General features: G+C 36.9%; 1 long non-coding RNA gene across 1 annotated transcript in view; it reads right to left on the bottom strand.

Annotated features, from left to right (window-relative positions):
• The window catches only part of LOC116569088, a 111,132-nt gene that overhangs the window by 95,591 nt on the left and 665 nt on the right, over positions 1-14,876 (bottom strand). The window contains exons 2-4 of the long non-coding RNA XR_004276848.1: positions 10,577-10,708; positions 8,497-8,628; positions 4,223-4,348 (exon numbers count right to left, since the gene is read on the bottom strand). This is a non-coding gene — a long non-coding RNA (uncharacterized LOC116569088). The remainder of the gene's footprint in view (positions 1-4,222; positions 4,349-8,496; positions 8,629-10,576; positions 10,709-14,876) is intronic.

Raw genomic sequence — 14,876 nt, 5'->3', positions numbered from 1 at the left:
TCCAGAGGTAGCCCATCCCAGGTGGGAAATTGAATAGCTCAAGTGTGCAGGGCCATGGTCAGCACCTCTGCTATCAGCTTTCCCTCCTAACTGTAAGACTGTTATAACTCCAAGCATCACTACCACACACAACCACATCCAAGGCAAAGGCAAAACAATTGAGAGTTCCTGTTCACGTACCTCTCTTTTTTTCAAAGAAAATAACATTTCTCAAAAACTTCCCAGTAAACCGCCCCCTTTTTCAAATTTATGTGTTTATTTTTAGCTAGAAATGGAACACAGATAGGTAAATAAAATTAAAAATAATTGTTGGAAGCAATCTTGAATGATTAAAGTCTCTGCTGTGTCCAAGCAAGCATGCTATTAAAAAATGAGTGGTACTGCTTGGGGACGAATGGGAACAGATGCAGTGATTGATCAGAAAATCAGAATGGGTGCCAGGTGCCACGACCCAGAACTTGTTCAGTGGAGAGCTGGCTGAACTGACTTGTCTTCATTTAGCCTTTCTAAGTGATAAAAGGACTTAAGATAGCAGGTGGCAGAAACCCAGATCGTCTTGTCCTCTGCCAGATTGCAGTTTCCTTGGGGCAAATAGTGTGTTTTACTCATGGCTGTATCCTTAATATTCAGCATGAAGCTTGAAACTCAAAGGGCACTCAGTATTTGGTGAATTAATCCACAGACAAATGTAATCAATCACAGAATACCTGGATTCGCTTCATATGAAATTAAGAAGTTCTTTTCCTTTTTACTTTCCATCTGTTAACATTCTCCAACTACATTTTCAATAGTTTCCCATTTCTAAGCCTTCATTTGTCTTTTTATGCAGTAAAACTATAGTTGGTTAGAATATTTTATTAGTGAGATGATGAAATGCCTAACAAGTTTATCATCAGGATTATAGAGTTTGGGTGGTGTGTAACTTTTGAAGGAAAGCAGAATTTGCCACCCTAAAATATTTCTTTTTGGCATAAGAATTATTTTAGGCTGAGTATTTTTAAGAAACAACAGATATAGGAATAGCTCTGGAAACTGAGTAGAAGTTACTCTTTTGTAAAAGATACTTAAGATTTATAACGTAAATCTCCATTTGTAAGGGTATCTCTCTTTCTGCACTAGGAAGAGAAGGATAACTCTACACATCCCTAGGAAATTTTATTAATAGAGAAGGTCACAACCGAAATCTGCATAACAATCACACCCTTATTTACTGTGCTTTTCCTGATAGCCTCCCTTAAGTGGGTCCCCATCCCCCAACATCTTTAGTCTTTAGCTGGGGATGATATTTAAGGCGGTAGCTCAGGCACCTCAGGAAGTTACTCAGTTTTCCTGGGTATTTCCCATGTGTACAGGAGGTATACAGCTAATAAACTCGGTTGTTTTTCTTCTGCTAATCTTTTATTACAGTGGGTATCTCAGCCAAAAACCTAGATGGGTAGAGGGAAAATTATTTCTTCCTTCTCTACACTGAATTTTTGAATCAAATAAGTATAATATAAATGTTTCAAAATCAGTATATTCTTCCTGGACATATTTCGTTTCTACAGTGACAGCAGTTATGAGGTTAGAAATAACAATGAATTTTACAGTTTAGCATAAAGTTTCTGCTTCCTTTTTGGGTGGAGACATGTATCAGCTGGATTTCCTAACTTTATGAAGTCCAAAATAAAAATTATCTTTAAGAAACACCTTGCTTTAGTGTACAAATATAGCATGCCTTAAAATATGGACAAATAGGCCTATGATAATGAAAAAGCCTTCAAATTATAAACAAAAGGCTGATTACCAAATTAACCTCTCATTAAATAGGTCCAAAACGACTGTATACTTTAAAAGAAAGTAACTGCACCAAAGGAAAAAAAAACAATGGGAAAAACAAGACTTTCAAATGTGATTAAAAAAAAAAAAATCTAACCAGAGAACACTATTAATACAATATTTAATGCGCTAAAATACTTTTAATTATTTCCGAATTCAAACCTGCTTTCGCTTACTTGAAATTGTTGCATAACTCAAAAGTGCCATCATAATTCAACCCAAATGGTAGGGTACTTCAATGAGCTGGTGGAATTGATTCTGGACATTAAAGAGATGCCGGCAAAGTTATAAATCGCTGTTCTAATCGGGAGTGAAGAGGTTAATTCAAGATTCCACTAAAAAACAGACTGGCAGAAATGTTTCCAGGGCGTACTCCCCCCCCCCATCCCTATCCCGTTATTTCTCTCTCTCTCTCTCTCTCTCTTTTTTTCTCAGTAGGGGTTTGGAGAAGAGGTTTGGAAGGGAAGGGGAGGGCTGGTTCCAGGCCCCCTGCATTCCCCAGAGCACCGTTAGGGAAGGGGGAGGGCTTCCTGCCCAGGCAGCCATCTGTAACATTCTGCGAACAGCAGGAACCCGCGCTGCTCCTCAGTAAGCCCTGGTGAGGATTCTGTCTGCATTCAGAGAGGAGTTTCCCCCTCTTATTCTTGCATTCTCTCTGCCTTTCTGTCTTTTCTTTTTCCTGTTGCAGGTGAGCAACAGGGCTGGGTTCTAAGCAGTTGCTTGTATAAATAAAAGAGCATCTCAAAAATGTCCGAACAATATGCTAGTTTGACCAGTACCAAAATACCCAGCCTGCCTCCAGGAATGTGCTGGCAGCAAGCTGGGAATATCATCATTCCAGCTAATGTCACACTGTGGAACACTTTCTGGGATCAGTGGACGTGTGTCTGATGTTCCCTAAAGTTACTGCTTTCTAGGCTTGAGTCAATTAGAGCTGGCTTTTTTGGAAAGTGGTGTCATTGAAAACTTATTTTATGCAAGTTATTTTTGTGCCTATAATTTGGGGCTCACACGTCTGTTATTTCCACCCGTCCTTGGAGTGCATAGTATGCTGCCTATGGAAAGTGGTAAAGAGAGACGATGGAAAAAGTAACAAGGGTTTTTTTTTTTTTTTTTTTTTTTACTTTTAACATCTGGAGAAAACGCATTTAAGGAAATGCTAACAAATAGGTACAGGGATTGATAAAGTATATATATATATATATATATATATATATATAGTCTCCTTCCTTAGGTAAAAACAATCAAGATAGAATTTTTCAAAATAGTTTTACATAAAGCATACAATAAAAATTTAACAATGAGCTCGATCTCACTTAAGAAGATGTAGTTCACATCTTTTTTTAGGGTCAACCAAATGACTAATGTCAAATCCCCACAGCACATAGGTACAAAAAATTTTCTCAGAAAAGGCATAGGATTCTAATTTTCAAATTTTCCTACTTTCCACTTTTCAGTAAAGCTTTACTATTATATTTAAGTTCCTGGCAGCAGACTAAAGAAACAAGCAAATTATACTGTAGAATATGAAACTTAAAAATCAGAAAGAAAACTTCAAGAAATATTCCCATACCGAGATAAATATTAAGACAAACCATGTAGTCATAGTTTTATTGAGGAAAAAAATGTACAAATGTGAAAATACTCTAGTCGTATACACCAAAATTACTTAAAGACAAAGTATGGTTCAAGGGAAAATAAGTCATAATGAATATCTACTACTGTATTACCAAAAGAACGGTGGCTGCGTTTCAGCACAGTTTTCTACTTCAATTCTTTCACATTTTTATATCTTAAAGTAAGCATTAGTAAATATTCCCATCTGGTCTAAGTGTTTATTTTTGACCCTGAATCACAATCTTATATCAGTATGGGCTAATTTATAAAGGCATTGCATCAAAACTTAAAAACACAATCAAATATAATAGCTTTTTTTCCCCCTAGAATTACCCTGTGTTCAGATGAGAAAACATTTTCAAAATATGTATTTGGGGGAAAAAAGCTATCAACAGAATAACTAAATTTATTGAAAATTGCAAAATCAGGTTTGTAGAAATTTTTAGTTTTAGAAAATAAGTGGATTGCTTCCAGGTGTGTGGGACTAGCGCTTATGGGGTTAGAGTCCCCTTGATGGGGGATGGGGGAGGCATGGATGAGGTTGCTTGATTCCCTTCCTGTGTCCAATCATCTTGATGTCAATGTCTAGGATCAAGCTTTGAGTTTTAACATCTCAAAACTTAAATTCTATTTATTATTGCAAAACAAAGGACTAATGCCATCACTAGAATGATGTGATTGCCATATAATGCCAGAAAAAAATTAGACTACTTGTTTATAATTTCACATGACAAATAATTATTCTGAAAAGGAAACTGCCCTGATCCACACAATCAGCACTCCTTACCTGCACAACAGGCCACTTAGGAATCCAACCAGTTAATTAATTTGCAGTGAGAACTTGCTGTGTAGGATAAGAACAGCCCAACTCTTTGTGACCAGCACATTTTCTTCATGAGGGCAGATTTTCCTTCTTGAAATAAATGAATACACAAAATAATGTTAGAGTCCAGAAAGCGGGGTCTTTATTTCTCTTTAAGGAAAATTAAATGTTGGCTGATGTACAATTCTAAAGTCCAAGTCTCAGCAAATGATTTTATCTCCTTCATGCTTATATTTTTCCAGACATTTTGTTTTGTTTTGTTTTCTTTTATATAACTTCTAAGCACGGACAGCAGAGATTACTTCCATTTATTGATTTTTTTCTCAAGGACTATTCAAGAGAAATGGTTATTGTGAAAATGCTTGAAACTAACGGAAGCCTCAGTGTTTCTGGGCTAGTGCAAGATATTCATGAGCTCTCGGCTGTGTATGTGCCAGTAAAAGACTGAAAGTCATTACGAGGATGTCTATACCCAGTTAACCACTTTGCATGGTCCATGGGGTTAATCAATAAAACCCGAAGTAAGAATAATTACTCCTACTTTTCAGATGAGGAAATTCATTTTAAGTAACATTTTATAGTCACTCCTCTGGCAAAGACAAAGTATTTGAATTAGATCTCTCTGACTTCTTAGTAGGACAGCATGGACTTTCTCTATTTTGACCTATGCTTGGCTAAAGAAAGATAATGCCCCATAAACTAGAGAGAGGTTTTTAGAGGACAGGGATAGGAAGGTTTAATTTATACATTCCCAGAAACCACTATGGTGATAGGAAATTAGAGCCTCATTTAGTTTTTGCCAAATGAATAAATGAATTCTGTGGACTCAATAGGGTTTAATCACTACCTTGGAAAGCTGTAGATTAAACATAAGATAAAGTGATTTATATTTTAATAATATATATATATATATAAACTGTTTCCCTTATAATAATTATTATTAAATTATAAATAAATATGTGTGTATATGTGTGTGTGTGTATATGTGTGTGTGTGTATGTGTGTGTGTGTGTGTGTATATATATATATATATATATATATATATATATATATGCTATTTCCTTCAAATTTATAATAATCTTTTAAGGATAAGAGTAGTGTTAAAATTATGCTCACAGTTTTGGAATTTCCTTTTTATTTAGCTGGTTTTCTTAGAATTGTCAAGTAGAAAGAAAAAGGCTTTCATATCCACACAATTTAAAAATACAGTCAGAGCTCAACATCACTAACAATTAAGAAACTACAAATTAAAACTACAATGAGATATCACTTATGTGCATTAGGATGGTTACTTAAAAAAAAAAAAGGAACATAACAAGTGTTTGCAAGTGTGTGGAGAAACTGGAGCCCTTAAGCACTGTTGTAGAGAATAAAAAGTGGCATAGCGACTATGGAAAACAGCATGATGGTTTGTCAAAAAGTTAAAAATAAAATTACCATATGATACAGCAATTCACATCTGGGTATATGCTCAAGAATTGAAAGCAGGGCCTTAAAGAAACATTTGTATGCCCATGTTCATTGCAGCATTATTCCTAATAGATAAAACATATTAGCAACCTTAGTGTCCACTGATTGATAAATGGACAAGCAAAAGGTGGGTGTATACATACAAGGGAGTATTATTCAGCCTTAAACAGGAAGGAAATTCTGACACAAGCAACAACATAAATGAGCCTTAAGGACATTATGCAAAATGAAATAAACCAGTCACCAAAAGACAGACACCATATGATTCCACTTCCATGAAACACTTAGGATAGTCAAAATCCTAAAGACAAAGTGGAATGCTAGTTGCCAGGGCGTAGGGTAAGGGAGAAATGTGGAATTGTTGTATAATGCCATAGAGTTTCAGTTTTGCAGGAGGAAAAGTTTTGAAGATGGTTGGTGATGATACTAACAATACTAACAATATGAATGTGCTAGCACTGCTGAACTGGACATATAAAAATGGTTACAATAGTAAAATTTATGTTATAGGTAGATTACAAAAATAAAAATATTGGGAAAAACTACAGTAAGAGAAAGACATTGGTCCATATAGACAAGCTACTTTGTGGACTCTCCTTAGCACTAACCCTTCCCTGTTACTTGGATTATTACTTTAATGTAGCTGAGTCTCATTATTTAATTGTACTTTTTTTTTTTTATTAAGAGGGAGAGGGGGAAGATGTGTGGACCTTGCTTAATATGTAAGTGAATCTGGCATCTTTCAAGTTAAAATAACATTTTTTGTTCCCCAGAAGTCCTTAAGAGCCAGTGCTTAGATAATCACAGGAAAATATTGCTGAGGATTGTTAAGAAAACAGAGCTATAAGAAAATTCAGGTCTTTAAAAAAAAAACAAACACCACTATAGTATGAATTGTTTCTTATCAATAAGATGTGAATTATTGATTAAAGCCTAGGCATAAAGATACAATAGGAATTAATGAGCTTTGTCTCTTGTCTTACATTACATGGGATTCTTTCTATGAATTGATTTTGGAATTCTAGACTCTGAGCAGAGAGTTTTCCAGTGTTCACTGGACACTTTATTTAGTTTATTTAGCTAGCAGCCAATTAAAAAATATATTTTAAAAAATTCAATTAGTAAGCATTATTGATCATATACTCTATACTAACCCTGAGTAAGTAAGAAGTATAGAAGTATGACAAACATGGATACATTGATATATGTATTTTATAAAGTATCAGTCACTTAAGTTAAATAGTTACTGTGCATACAGGTACATGGTTTCTCTTTTAAAATTAGCTGCCAAAAGGTTTAAATGTTGTATTCTTCTATTAGAGTTTAGAAGTAGTGGCAGTCAAATTCACACATTTATGATTAAAAAGATCTTTCATGACTTTTGTTTTATTTTATTTATTTATTTCTAAATTTTTATTTAAAGATTTTTATTTATTTATTTGTCAGAGAGAGAGCGAGCGGAGAGCGAGCGAGCAAGAACGAGCACAGACAGACAGAGTGGAAGGCAGAGTCAGAGGGAGAAGCAGGCTCCCTGCAGAGCAAGGAGCCCGATGTGGGACTCGATCCCAGAACGCTGGGATCGTGACCTGAGCCAAAGGCAGCTGCTTAACCAACTGAGCCATCCAGGCGTCTCATGACTTTTGTTTTAAATCATTTAATAAGGTCAAGTAAAATTTTCTTACTACAAACTTTATCTTTTCTGATTAATTGGATAAACTTACATATTTAAGAATTTGTTTAAAGGACCAGTAAGCAGGTAGAGTTATGTAGAAGGGACTCTCGGTATTGGTTATAGTCATCAAGCCTGCTTTTAGCCATGGAAATGTTTTTGTGTTATTAAAGAAGCTATTCAGAAGAAGGTGGTGAGGTACACTGCCCTCATTTTTCAGAAGAGCCCCAGTGACAGTGTCAGCAGTCTTCCTCATGTCCTCCTATGACGACACATGACTTTCAAGGAGAAAACTGAGTAGACAGAATGTGAACAGTTATAATTTCACACACAAGTCAGGTAACCTCAGAAACTCCTAGAAAAAAACCAGGTGAAGTTCTTTTGAAGGATGAGGTCAGTTTTTGTCATCATTCATATGCCCATAAAATCTTCCAAATTTGAGTTTTAGTTTCAGAATGAGCACATTTACCTTCTCCCCCGCACACCTCAAAACAAGCCAGGCTGGGGACATTCATAGAAGACAACTATCCATTGATACATTTTGCATTTTACCTGGCATTTATTTTCTACTCACTTCGGATTCTTATTCACATTCCTGTGCTCTTAGATTTAGTTTCTCTGGAAATATAAATGTGTGATGGTATATGGGAGAACTTTTTTTTTTCCTTTATCTTTCTTTCTCTCTCTCTTTTTTTTTTTTTTAGAGAAGTTCAGTCAGTAAATCAGCAGGGCACTTTTGATGCTAAGGTAGCGTAAGCAGAGGAGGCTGGGAACCTCAACAGTAGGATTCACCAACCGAACGATTCACAGCACTGGCTTCTGATCACATGTGTCTGGTAAAGGGTAGCAGTAAATAGTCTGTGGAGAAAAAAGAGACGGGTCAACACTGGGCTGTAGAGATGAGTCAGTTCTCACCTGTGATTGGTTATTAATGAAAGCAGTCATTAAAAGCTTCCAAGAGGTATGTATGTATGTATAAATATAGATCTATATATCTATATATATATTTGTAATTTTTAATTCCTAATTATTTTGGAAAGATCTTTGCAGAAAAACAAATCCTGTATTGGTGAGGAACAGAGCGTAGGAAGGGAAATACCTGAAGTGTGGTGATTTCCTTCCTTGCTGGCCCGCATCAATTGTGTCATCTCTGAGTGGTTTTATCCTGGCCAGCCAGTACCATCAAGGAGTAGTAGTACAAATGTGGGTGGGAGCAAATGACCACTTTCCCCTGCAATGTATACATTACAGAGTAGAGACATTACAATTGCAAGACTGTCATCTGATCTGGTAGTGATAGATTTCACCAAAAAACTGGCACCCGTATTTTATCTTTGTTCAGATTTATACCTGACTTAACATTTGCAATGTTTAGATATGGCAAAACAAGTTAAAGCATACATATGTTCCACAATTTGTGTAGCTAATTTCATGCATAACCCATAGAGGGGTATGTTGTCACCGGGAGGTGAAGACAGGGCCAAGTGCCCTGGTTGTTGTTGGTGGTAAATTTATCATTACAATTAGGTTAAAACATAGTTACCATAATGAGGTAATTTTCATATTTGCCTAGTGACAGCCAAGGGGATTATATAATTTGTGAAAAGTAAAAACAGTAACAGAGTAACTTTTTTCTGGTTTAGACTTAACAGTGACCTCTCAGTGCCCTTCCCACTGTTTCTTTATACAGTCACATTGTTATCTCATCGGATCCACACTTATGAGCTCCACTTTACAGATGAAGAAACTGAGGAGGCTTCCAACAGAAGGAAATAAAGCTGGAACGGGAGCTCGAAGTCCAGGAGTCTGTACACCTCTCACCAAGCAAGCTCTCAATAAACACATTCGTCCACAGAGACTGAGGGTTGCTTCCTGAATGTCCTTGTTTTCCTGAAAGACCTTTCAGCAAGAACTGCTCTGAGAAATAAATTGGGGCAGAGTAATTTAATGCTTTGCGTCGCTGTCTACTCATTGTCTCTCTTTTAAATAAGAACACATTGTGCATCCATTTCTCAGCAATATTGCAGAAGATCACTAACTAATGTAGGCTTCATTCAGGAAATAAAGAGCAGGTTCTAATATGGGCTTGTGAGGTGCAAATACATGTGTATACATAGCAGCAGGAATGCGCATACGTCCCTCCGCTCTGCTCAGTCACAACAATTACTATGAAAGCTTCAATAACTCCATTTTGGCAAACGGAATGATGGGTCTGGGAACCAAATGTTAGCCTTAAGTGTGTTTTTCTGTTAGATCATTAGGTTTCCTTTTTTTCTCTTCTTAACAGATGTGTAGAAATTAAATGGGTCTGGAGCCACTAATATTTTATGAATATGAAAAGCACTGTCTTTCCTGTGAATAAAACCAACCATTATCCCACTAATCGATCTAATGAAAAGACTTCCTGCACTAACAAAAAGTATTTTCTGATGATTTTAGTTCCACTCTTTATCCTGTTCACCTCTAGAAACCTAAACAAAAAAAAGCTCGTCAGGCTGCGAATAGGAGAAAACCCTTACTTTTGCATTCTCCTCTACTTGCCTCTTTAAACTTGGCTCCTGTCCTCTTGGAGGAGAAGTGAATGGCAAGTCTGCTGCCCCCAACATTGTAAGTAATACCAGAACGTGTGTGATGTCATCACATACTAATCACTGTATGGAATAATTGGAAGAGACTTTGGAGAATACCTGCTTTAATTCCCTCGCTCTAGGGGCCCCTGGGTGGCTCAGTCAATTAAGCGTCTGCCTTGGGCTCAGGTCATGATCCCAGGGTCCTGCGATCAAGCCCCACATCAGGCTCCCTGCTGAGTGAGGGGTTTGCTTCTCCCTCTACCCCTCCCCCTGCTTGTGCATTCTCTCTCTGTGTGTGTCAAATAAATCAATAAAAACTTTTAAAAAATTCCCCTCACTCTATAGAGGAGAAAACCAGGGTATATAGAGAGATGTCCCCTGCACAAGATCACAAGTGTAACTAGGGGCAAACCACATTTATTGGATATTAATACAGTTCAGTCTTCACTGTTTGAGGAATGGCTTGTGGCTGTGACAGGGGAAAAAAAGTCTACCACTGTCGCTAGATGAACAAACCATTGATTGGCTCAGTGTATTCAGTCACAAGTTAATATACATGTACTGAGACTTCCAACATGCTAAATGTTGGGGATACACAGCTTAACATACCAAATGAGGTCCCGGCAGGCGAGAGCAGCTCTTTGCTTCAATAGACACCAATCAGAATGAGTTGGTCCTTGATAAGCAGAGGCCACTGAGAACTCATCATAGCACATGGCTATTGGACCAAGATAATATCTCCTGCCACAGAGAGTAAGAACATTCAAGGGATTGTACATTTATATTTTCAAAATCAGTCAGTCTCCCCTTTCTATTATCATGAAAGACAACACATGAATAGCAAAAATAGAGCTAGGACCCTGATTCACATATTTCACTGATTTTTGAATTGCAGTTTTTCTATTGTCTAAGAACATTCTTTTTTTTTTTTTTTAATTCTTTTAGGTTATGGAAAACAGGTAAAAAGATGAGAGGGTTTTTTTAGCTGGATATTCACAAAGAGCTAAAAACAGAGAGAAAAAACAATAACAACAACAACAAGCCCTAACTTACATTCCTTTAAGAATGCCAGGTTAGATAAAAGTCAATGTCACTTTCAGCTAAAAATTCCATTTCAGGAAATAAATCATACTTTTAATAGAAAATATATTTTATCACTAAATTTTTTAAAGAAATATAAACAATGTATGAGCGATTATTTTTCTGTAACAGGATTACATAAAATGGAAGAATTAAAAATAAAACTCCTGGAAGGCAGGGTCAGTGCCTAGAATGTCTTTGTACACCCAGGTCATAAAAGATCACTAAAATGCAGTGAGCACTTGGAGACTTGATAAATCTCAGGAAGTATTCAAAAATCATAAAGAAAAGAATCTGATAAAAAATATGATTAATATCAAACAGAAAATTGCCTCAGTCATTCTACAACCTATTCACCAGGCAAAGAAAATGGAGAGACTCTTATGTCTAATCTTAAGTGGCCCTGTGTGTGGGTTGACCCTGGGGAAGACAGATGTGGCTTGAAATACTGGTTCTATCATGGTCATTTCAGTAAGAGTCAATAATGCTGGCAACTATGAAGACGAAGTAGCGGAAGTTGATGTTTTATATTTCTAAATTCAGATAGAGTTGAAAAGGCGAAATTCTAAATCTTTTAAGCTACATTTCAGAAATGATTCAGATCACTTCCTTTGCCTCCTTTATTCCAGTGAGATGCGTTATTCTCCTCAAACGCGAGAAACCCCTTTCTGGTTTCCCCACCCTGAGATCTTCTACAGCCAGTTGTTATTTCTATTTCCTAAGGACACGGACAGTTCACAAGCCAGCAGAGTAGAAACTGAAGTTACAGAAGTGACTGAGGACCAAAAAGGATTTACTTAATCTCTATTTTATGTGAAAACAGGCCTAAGGCCCTAAAGAGGAAAGTGAGTCTGTTTCTTAACAGATAATTACTGAGAGGATAGTTGCAGTGACCAGTCCATTGCCAGAAGAATCCACAAATTGGCAGCCTGGTCCATCCATTCCCCTCTTCTGCTATTTCAGCAAGATAAGGTGGTCGGGGGCAGGGGGGTGGTGGTGGGGGGGATCCATTATCTCCACTGTCTGAGCCCTGGGCTTTCCATCTTCTTCTGGCAATCAAGGACAGTTCCTCTCCTTGTTTCAATGCCAGTGGCCTCCCCCAACCCTCATTTTCAGAAATCGGTGGAATCTGCCTTGGGTTAGACAATTTCCAAAATACTTCCTAGGCAGAATCATGGAAATTAAAGATGTGGAGGAACTCATTGGATCATCTAGTTCCTCTATTTCCCATTAAGGAGTTTTCCAGATGGAGGGTTTTCATATGCTAGATGCCTCCTCTCATTTCTGCACGGCCTAAAGTCAGATTCTGAGCATCCAAGCCTAATGGGGAGAGGTGAATAAGGCCTGCATTCAATAATTTCATAGACAGAAAAGTGCCTTATCCCAAAGGTATTATCATATTACAACAACTTTTGGATGGAAATAGGTGACACCTCATCAGCACAGTTATGTGAGAGTGTTGTATGGTCCTCCAAGCACCAGGGCCTGACATTTCTTTCACAGAGAGCAGGGTTTGGTTGCTATGTCCTGAGCACAATGGAACCCATTGGGAACACAGGGTGTTTTTGTTCTTTTTTCTCTCTTTCTTTTCTCTTCCTTCCTTCTTTCTTTCTTTCTCTCTCTCTCTTCTTTCCTTTTCTTTTCTTTTTCTTTCCTTCCTTCCCTCCCTTCTGTCTTCCTTCCTCCTTTCTTGTTGCTCTATTTTTCTGCATAGAGAAACTTCTGTTTTGGGGACTCTTCCAGAACTCTTTTGGAAGAGAAGAGTGATGTCCAATGGTACATAGGTAAATCTGTAGGAAGATGTCTGTCAGAAACAGACACTGTTTTCACTAGCAATTTATTTGCGAGTCTCCCCTTCCTGTATTTCTAGCATCATCACATAATGCTGCCAAAATATGGTTTGAATTTCATTCTTAGTAATTATATTAAAGAGCCTCCTTAGGTAGCTGTCATTGTGGTTAGATGGTTATGATCACATTATGGTCTAGAATAACCTTCTCTCTCTCTCTCTTTTTTTTTTTTTTTTTTATAATACAGAAACCCAACTTTAAAATCAGCTGAGAGGGAATCCTGATTTGCTTTCTTCCTTAGCTGTACACATTTGCATAGATTATTTAGCCTGAGTTTCAATCTACCCATTTGTGCGTGATTTGTCATAAAGCAAAATAAACGTTAAACTATCCGGCTCAGGCTCAATACAAAATAAATAATAGTTTCTTCGCCCCCTTGTTAATGGTAATTAATCTAGGATCCTTAGAAAAATCTCCAAAATGAGGAATAAACGTGAAAATATTTCCCCCTGCCTCACTTAAGAAAAAGCCCAAATTTTATATTATTCTGGTTATAATAGTTTGTTCCGGATTACACAGCTCCTTGTGTATTTTAAAGACAAAAGAAAAGAAAATCTTCTGTCCAGTGTAGAGTTAACAGAAGTAATTAAAAGAATTTTAAATATTAAGCTTATTAAATCCTGTGGTACTCCATGAAGCCCTTGCCCTGACATACTAAAATACGTTCTAAAGTACTGAGTAATATTAGAGTTGTCAGACATGCCTTATTCATGGGTCGAAATGTTTAAGTCTTTTGGTTGCCAGTAGCAGGAAACAATTTGAACTAATAAGCACAAAGGGCAACTTAAAGGAACGATTTGGAAATCTCTTTCCTTGAAATACTCTTCCCTCAGATACTTCCAGTTTTTCCTTTCCTTCCCCCAAATTGTTATTCAAATGTCACTTTCTCAGTGAGTCCTTCCTTGATCCTTCTTGAGACAATTACAATCCCTTACACATTCGCAACACTCCTTTCCAAACCTGCTATGTATTTACTTATCTATATTGATTTTCTACCTACTCTTACAATATGTAAGGTCCATAAAGACAAGGATTTTAGATCACTTTATACATTGATTTTTGCCTTAGCAACTGTCACAGTACCTGGCAGTTAGTGAGAACTTAGTAAATATTTATTGAATAAATGAATGAATCTGAATCTCATGGAATCCGAGGGAGAATAAAAAACTTGGCTTCAGAAAGAGCCAAGGTCATGCACTTTAGAAGCAGGATTATTTCAATCCTCTCCCCCTGGAGCTCTGCCATTGACATGGAAGTCCATTTTTATGAGTAGAATGTGTCTTCTAAAGTCTCAAAGTTCATTCTCTGTCAACATACTCAAAAGAAGTTGTTTGAAAGGGGGTGTAACTGACTTGCCTGCCATTAGCATCAAATGGCACTTCCAATATTTCTTAGATTCAGGAACAGTGGCCAACACTCAAATGCTTACCAAGTAATATGAAGGTATGAAACAGACTGGGTGTGATCCCCTGGTGAATACTGTACCCTAGTACTGTGCAGTAGGGGATAGTGTGTTGAAGCAGTGAATAATTTCTTCGTTTAAAGGGTGAAGCCTCTATTCAGTCTGGCTGACATTCTCTTGGGCCAAAGCCCACTTTCCCCAGACCTTCTGATTTTCAAAAGAAGCTGTAAATAGGGGTCTTTCTATACAGTCTCCTAATTTCAAAATTGCAACAACTGTTCACAATATTTTATTAAAATACACCTCAAAGATCACGCAAAACATCTTTAGAGGACAGATGTGGCCCAAAGACGCAGTGTTTGTAAGTTCTGGGCTCCATCCTCAGTTCTAGTTGTCTGAATTTCATCATCAAAGCCATCTTCACTTTATCTGTAACATTTATAAAATTACTAACAAAACTTGATGTTTTTCAAGCTAGATTTCTAACAGATTTACTTTTTAAGTCTTTTTTCCTTCTAAAGACCTCCTTATATTCCCTTGATTATTTCAGTGATGTCTGTTAGGACCTTTTCTAGTT

This window comes from Mustela erminea, chromosome 11, assembly GCF_009829155.1.
Source record: "Mustela erminea isolate mMusErm1 chromosome 11, mMusErm1.Pri, whole genome shotgun sequence".
In the NCBI taxonomy this organism is placed as follows: Eukaryota; Metazoa; Chordata; class Mammalia; order Carnivora; family Mustelidae; genus Mustela; species Mustela erminea.
Note: the sequence above shows the minus strand (reverse complement) of the source record. Positions and strands in the feature narration are given on the sequence as shown.